This window comes from Enhydra lutris, unplaced genomic scaffold, assembly GCF_002288905.1.
Source record: "Enhydra lutris kenyoni isolate GAN:26980312 unplaced genomic scaffold, ASM228890v2 scaffoldscaffold38, whole genome shotgun sequence".
Lineage (NCBI taxonomy): Eukaryota > Metazoa > Chordata > Mammalia > Carnivora > Mustelidae > Enhydra > Enhydra lutris.
This window is the reverse complement of record NW_019154122.1, coordinates 17,364,265-17,370,917: the sequence shown is the minus strand read 5'-3', so window position 1 is coordinate 17,370,917 and position 6,653 is coordinate 17,364,265. Positions and strand designations below refer to the sequence as shown.

Genomic DNA, 6,653 nt, shown 5'->3' with positions numbered 1-6,653 from the left:
TTTGTTGACTGTTTCCTTTGCTGTGCAGAAGCTTTTGATCTTGATGAAGTCCCAAAAGTTCATCTTCGCTTTTGTTTCCTTTGCCTTTGGAGACATATCTTGAAAGAAGTTGCTGTGGCTGATATCGAAGAGGTTATTGCCTATGTTCTCCTCTAGGATTCTGATGGATTCCTGTCTCACGTTGAGGTCTTTTATCCATTTTGAGTTTATCTTTGGGTACGGTGTAAGAGAATGGTCGAGTTTCATTCTTCTACATATAGCTGTCCAATTTTCCCAGCACCATTTATTAAAGAGACTGTCTTTTTTCCACTGTATATTTTTTCCTGCTTTGTCGAAGACTATTTGACCATAGAGTTGAGGGGCCATATCTGGGTTCTCTACTCTGTTCCACTATGTCTCTGTTTAAAATACATTTTCTTATATTTTATCTAATATAACTGAGGTTATTACTTGGGTTATTTTACTGAGGTCTGAATGTTTGTGTCCCTCTGTGTGGAGGTGTGGCTTTTGGGAGTTGATTAGGTCACAGAGGTAGAACACTCATGAATGGCATTAGTGCCCTTATAAGAATAAGAAAAGACCCCAAAGAGCTCCCTCACCCCTTCGGTCACATGAGGACACAGTGAGAAGACAGCCTTCATTAGACATCAGATCTGTGGGTGCTTCAATCTTAGACTTCCAGCCTCCAGAATTGTAAGAAATAAATCTCTGTGCTTTATAAGCTAGCCAGCTTATGTTCTACCATGGTAGCTCCAATGGATAAGGCATATCTGGTCCGCCGTCTTGCCGGGATCCCAAGTTCCCCAGAGTAATCTTGCCAAACACTCACGACTACATACAAAGGTTTTCCCTTTGCCCTTAGGTTAAAGTCCCGAATCTTCACGTGGGACCCACCCTTGTCTCCCCGCTCTCCTCTAGCCTTCTCATTCTTCCTGCTTCCCTAAATGCCCATGGTCCTTTCTCATCTCCAGTTTCTCAACTTGCTCTTCCCTCCATATCTGGCTCTAACCTGCAGGTGCTCCTGCACCTGGCCCTTCACCTGGTTAAGGCTGCTCATTTCATAGGTCTTATCTGAATGTCATCTTCAGGAGAACTATGCATGTCCCCCAAAACTGACATGGCTCCTATTTCTTCTGTTACTACAGACTTGCTCCACACCCTGGGCCTTTCTCTGAGCACTTACACAAATGATTATTTAACAGTAATTTGGAAATAGTGTGGTTAGTGTCTTAACGTGTATCTGTGATAAGTCTATGATAATCTGTGATTTAAAGTCTGTCTCACTCACCAGACTCCAAACCCCAGGAGGGCAGGGGCGTCTCCTTCTTTCCTGGACTGCCAAGCCTGGCACTTTGAACACTGGCAACACATTGGATGTGTTTGTGCACAAGGGAATAAATGAACTACAAAGCTGAGCGGGTCTTTTCTTGCATAAAACCTTTCCTCTGCATCACCCTCCACAGGATCCAGCCTGGGACACTCGACATGGTGTGTAGATCAAAGCTTCACTGAGACATAATTCACATACCCTAAAGGGAAATTCAGTACATCCAGTGTTTTTTAGTGAATTTACCAAGTTGTGCAACCATCACCCTTATTTATTTTTGGAATATTGTCATCACCCCAAAAGGAGCTGTGTACCCACCAGCAATCATTCCCCATTCTCCAGCTCCCACCAGCCCACTTTCTTTTCTTACGGATTCACCAGTTCTGGACATTTCACATAAATGGAATCATACAATATATGCTTTTATGAGTGTCTGGGTGTTTGATGTTTGTTTGTTTGTTTGTTTCCGCTTAGTATAATGTTTTCAAAGTTCATCCATGTTGGATCATCTCATTTCTTTTTATGGCTAAAGAATAGTTCTCTGTGTGGATGTAAGACATTTTGTCTGTCCAGTCATCGGTGGACGGACATTTGGATCATTTCCATTTTGGGGTTATTCTGATTCGTGTTGCTACGGGCAGTAGGCAGCTATGCACGTGATCCGGACCCGCCACCCGACTGCTTGCTCCCCTCTACCCTCTTTCAGAGATGTTGACGGTGCGCGGCGCGCTGGACAGCCACACCCACACGCTCTCTTCAGATAACACGAAAAAGCCGATCACTGCGAGAAGGTGGAGTGTATGGGGTTCCTCCTGTCTCATTCTGTGAGGTTGTTCGTTGGTGGTGACGGTCTGCCTACTCAGTTACAGCCTTATTCACTGCAGGATGAAGACTTAACAGATGTTTGTAATTAGAGATTAAACCACTAACAAATTAAATGCAAGTTATGAGATCTATATGAATAAAAGAGAATCCAGGAGAGTGTGAAGGAAGTATTTTATACTAGAGAAGTAGATGTGTGTGTACACATAAAATAAATAAATAAATTTATTTGTTTTAACTTATTTTTTTACTGAAAGATCTGTGCTTTCCAGCAGCACTAGAATGTAGACAGCAATCTCTGCAACCAAGTGCTTCTCACACCTGGAACCTTAACACTGTCGTTCCCACTGCTGGAAGGTTGCACTCTGAATTCCTTTCTTTCTTTCTTTCATTATGTTCAGTTAGCCACTATATAATATTTCGTTAATTTTTGATGTAATGTTCAATGATTCATTAGTTACATATAACACCCAGTGCTCGTCACAACATGTGCCCTCCTTAATATCCATCACCCTGTTTCCTTTCTTGACTAACTTCTCTGTGTACTCTAAGATTTTGTCCAGATGCCTCTTCCTCCAGGAAGCCTTCTCTGCTTGCTTTCATGACACCAGACTTTCCCCTGACATGGTGCTTGTGTTTCGGCTTGCCTCCCTGACCAGGTCAGGGCCATGTTATGAAAGGATCATGCATATATATACTGGTATGCAATATGATACATATATACATAGTATATGCACCGTGTGTGTACATACACAATATTGCATTTACTTTGTATATATTTATATATATTTATAAACAGTATTATATATACATTGTATATGTATATATATAATATAGCACATATACACTGTGCACAGATACATATACACAGTGTGTACACAATATGTATTTATCTTACTGATCTTTGTCCCTCCAGAGCCTTACACTATGCTGACACATAGGAGACATTCACTGAGCATGTACTAAGTGTATGAATGACTGGCCCTCTCACTGCACGGTGATGAATGGGGTGGAAACATTATTCATCATCCAAATCAGGTCTGTTGAGAGTAAACATGGTGCTATCTGTGACCTTGCTCAGAAACCCAGGCCTGTCCTGAGGCTGTCCCAGGCAGTTTGAGATGCACAGCACCCTGTGTGATGGGAAGTCCAGAGGGAGAGAGAGATAAGATGGTGTGGGGCTGTTTGTGGTGATGATGGCTGGTGGGAGTCAGATATAGGATGGAGGTTAGCCATGACCCAATAGGTGCTCATAACTCTGAGTACTCTGGCACCCTATAGATCAGAGATAAGCAAACTATTGCCCATGGGCCAAATCCATCATTTGGCACCACACTTGTTTTTTAAATAAAGTTTTATTGAAACACAGCCATACATAGATACATTTGTTTACATATTATCTATGTTTGCTTTCAGAGCATAATAGCAGAGTTGAATTGTGACAGGACCTGGATGGCTTTGGTATTTATTATCTGATCTTTTGCAGGGAAAGATCGCTGGTAATACACACTTCCCTAGAAGGTACAAACCTCTAGAAATACAGAATGTGCTCTTCATATAATACCAGACTGCAGTAGCTGCTCCCAAGGCATTTGGGTGCCAGCAGACTCTGCCAGGGTCTGGCCTTTGCAGGGGACAAAACCCTTTTCATCTACCCTGTTAGACTGGCTTAGGGCTGGGGCCCATGAATCAAACCGATAAGACAGATTAACAGGGGAAAAGGTTTATTAGGTATGCACACAAATGCCTCATAGAAAAGGAACTAAGGACCCGATGAGGCTGTTAGATACAGGGGCTTATGTCCCATTTTAACCAAGGGAGACAAATTGTGGAGAAGTGACAAGGCAAAAGGAAAGGGGTGCAGGCTTCTAAGGGTGGTGACTTATGGTTCGGTGTGGGGGGAAGGAATGGGTTACAAGGCTAATTTCAGCAAGGTTGTTTTGTGCAGGCTTGTCTTGGTGACATTTTCGCCTTTGGTGATAAAGGTTGTCCTTCGCTTCCAGGTAGGAGTGGGGAGGACATCTTACAAGGGAAATTTATGTCCTTCTTTTAGGCAGGTGGGGGGAGGGGGGAGGGTTTCTCCTGCATCTGCTATTTCTTAATTGCCTTCAGCTCAAAATACCCTTTTTTGCCAAAGTGGCATATTTTCAGGTGGCATATTATTATTATTATTTTTTTTCAGGTGGCATATTCTGATCCCCTTCGTCCTATGACTTCCTGGCTCTAAGAGTACCAATGTCTGCTGTGAACTAAGCCGATTACCTGCCCCTCCCTGCCTCCGTTTCTTCCTGGGCCAACCCAGGCAGGAACACCCTCCCTGTCCACCAGGAGGCTGACCAGGAGCAGTCAGGGGAGGCGTTACCAGAAACAGCTTCGTAAGACCTGCCGCACAAATGCACTGGAATGCGGGGGCGGGGCCGGGGCCGGGGGGGGGGGGGTGGGGGGGGGGCGGGGGTGGCGGGGTGGGGTTGAGTGCAGGGAGGGGGCGGTGGCAGGCCTCCCAGAGTTCGGCCCAAATGGATAACTGCTCACTGCACTTAAGAGCCCCCTTGTTCCCACTGAAGATAAAAGGAAAGTTTCCAGGGATCCTTTGTTCATGCAGTGGGTTTGAATTTGCCAATGGCTGAATTTCCCTGCGGGACACAGGTCTAATTGTGAAACGGCTTTGGAGTCAAATGTTCAGTTATTCTTGAAGATTGCGGCGGGATTTGCATTTGAAATGCTTTGCCTGGCTGGGAATGTGAATGCTTGGAGGGGCTGGTTTGAAGAGTTCTGGGCTCTGGGTACACAGTCTCCAGTAATTTTCCGTCCCTGCGATGCCCCTCACCCGGGGCTGGGGAGGACTGTCTCCAGCAGCCTGGACGCACTGGTGGGTCTACAGAGGATTCTGGATTTGGAAACAGGAGAAAGAGAGCCAGGCTAAAAATAACGCTTGGTCGTTAAGTGCACATGGACTATTTGTGAAGAAGTCCGAGTCTTTTGAGGTAAAAATCAATTTATGAAGAAAAACAAAGTTCGCCCCCCAGAAAGTGGCTTGCTCTACTCCCTCTGGGATTCTGTTTGCATGGAAAGCAAACTCCCCAGTAGCGCTTCATGAAGTGTGGGGATTACCATTGGATTTGCATGCTTTTTGTACATTCAATTTCCAGGGACATTTAAATGAATTGCCTGATTAAGCCTTAGTCAATTTATTTTTTTTTAATTTATTTTATTTTTTTTTAAGTCACTATTTTTAAGGTGGAAAACATCTAAGCCTTGACATGGAGTAGTAGCTGATGGCGACAGGTGATCCTTTCGCCTGTAACCATGGGTATTGATTTCTCCCATGAAAGGAAAATTAAAATGGATATTATAGATGTTTCAAAACTATGTATGAGAAAGTATTTGCAAGTCATACATTTGGTAAGGGCTTAATATATATTATATATATAATAATGTATATAAAAATATATAAAGAACTCATACAACTCAATAGCAAAATATAATTCAATTAAAAATGAGCAGAAGAACTGAATAGACATTTTCCAAAGAAGACCAACCAGATGGCCAACAGACCCATGAAAAAGTGCTCAGCGTCACTCATCGTCAGGGAAATGCAAATCAAAACCATAGTGAGCTATCCCCTCACATCTATGAGAACAGCTATCAGCAAGAAGACAAGAGATAACAAGTGTTGGTGAGGGTGTGGAGCAAAGGGAACCCTGGTGCACTGTTGGCAGAAATGCCAATTGTTTCAGCCACTGAGGAAAACAGTATGGAGGTTCCTCACAAAATTGAAAACAGCATCCAGCAGTCTCTATTCCGTGGTATTTAGCTGAAGGAAATGAAAACAGGATCTTGAAGAGGTATCTGCACTCCCATGTTCATTGTGTCATTGTTCACAATAGCCAAGATATGGAAGACCCTAAGTATCCATCAGTGAATGAGTACATAAAGATGTAACATGTAACACACACACACACACACACACACACACACACAGAGGAATACTATTCAGCCGTGAAAAAGATGGTAATCCTGCCATGTGTGACCACGTGGATGGGTCTTGAGGACTTTATGCTAAGTGAGATAAAAGTCAGACAGAGAAAGACACATACTATATAATATTACTTTTACATGGGATCTAAAAGAGCCAAACTCAAAGGAACAGAGAGTAGGGTGGTCGTTAGCAGGAGCTGGGGGCAGGGGTGGAAAAATGGGAGCGATATTGGCGAAAGGGTATAAGCTTCCAGTGATAAAATTAATAAGATCCAGGGATCTAATGCACAACATAGTGATTACAGTTAATCATACTGTATCACATACTTGAAAGTTGCTAAGAGTAGAGCTTAGATATTCTCATCACAGGAAAGAAATGGTAACGGTGTGATGTACTGTAGGCATCAGGGAACCCTGCGGTAATAATCATTTTGTAGTATGTGAGGGTATCCCGTTAGCACATGGTATAGCTTAAACTTACACAAAGTTTTATGTCAATTATATTTCATGAAAGCTGAAAACGATT

The 6,653-nt window shown here is 43.1% G+C and overlaps 1 long non-coding RNA gene across 1 annotated transcript in view; it reads left to right on the top strand.

Annotated features, from left to right (window-relative positions):
• The window catches only part of LOC111154742, a 6,801-nt gene extending 3,637 nt beyond the window's left edge, over nucleotides 1–3,164 (top strand). Inside the window, exons 2-3 of the long non-coding RNA XR_002641100.1 lie at nucleotides 2,034–2,118; nucleotides 3,066–3,164. This is a non-coding gene — a long non-coding RNA (uncharacterized LOC111154742). The remainder of the gene's footprint in view (nucleotides 1–2,033; nucleotides 2,119–3,065) is intronic.
• Nucleotides 3,165–6,653: the final 3,489 nt, after the last annotated feature.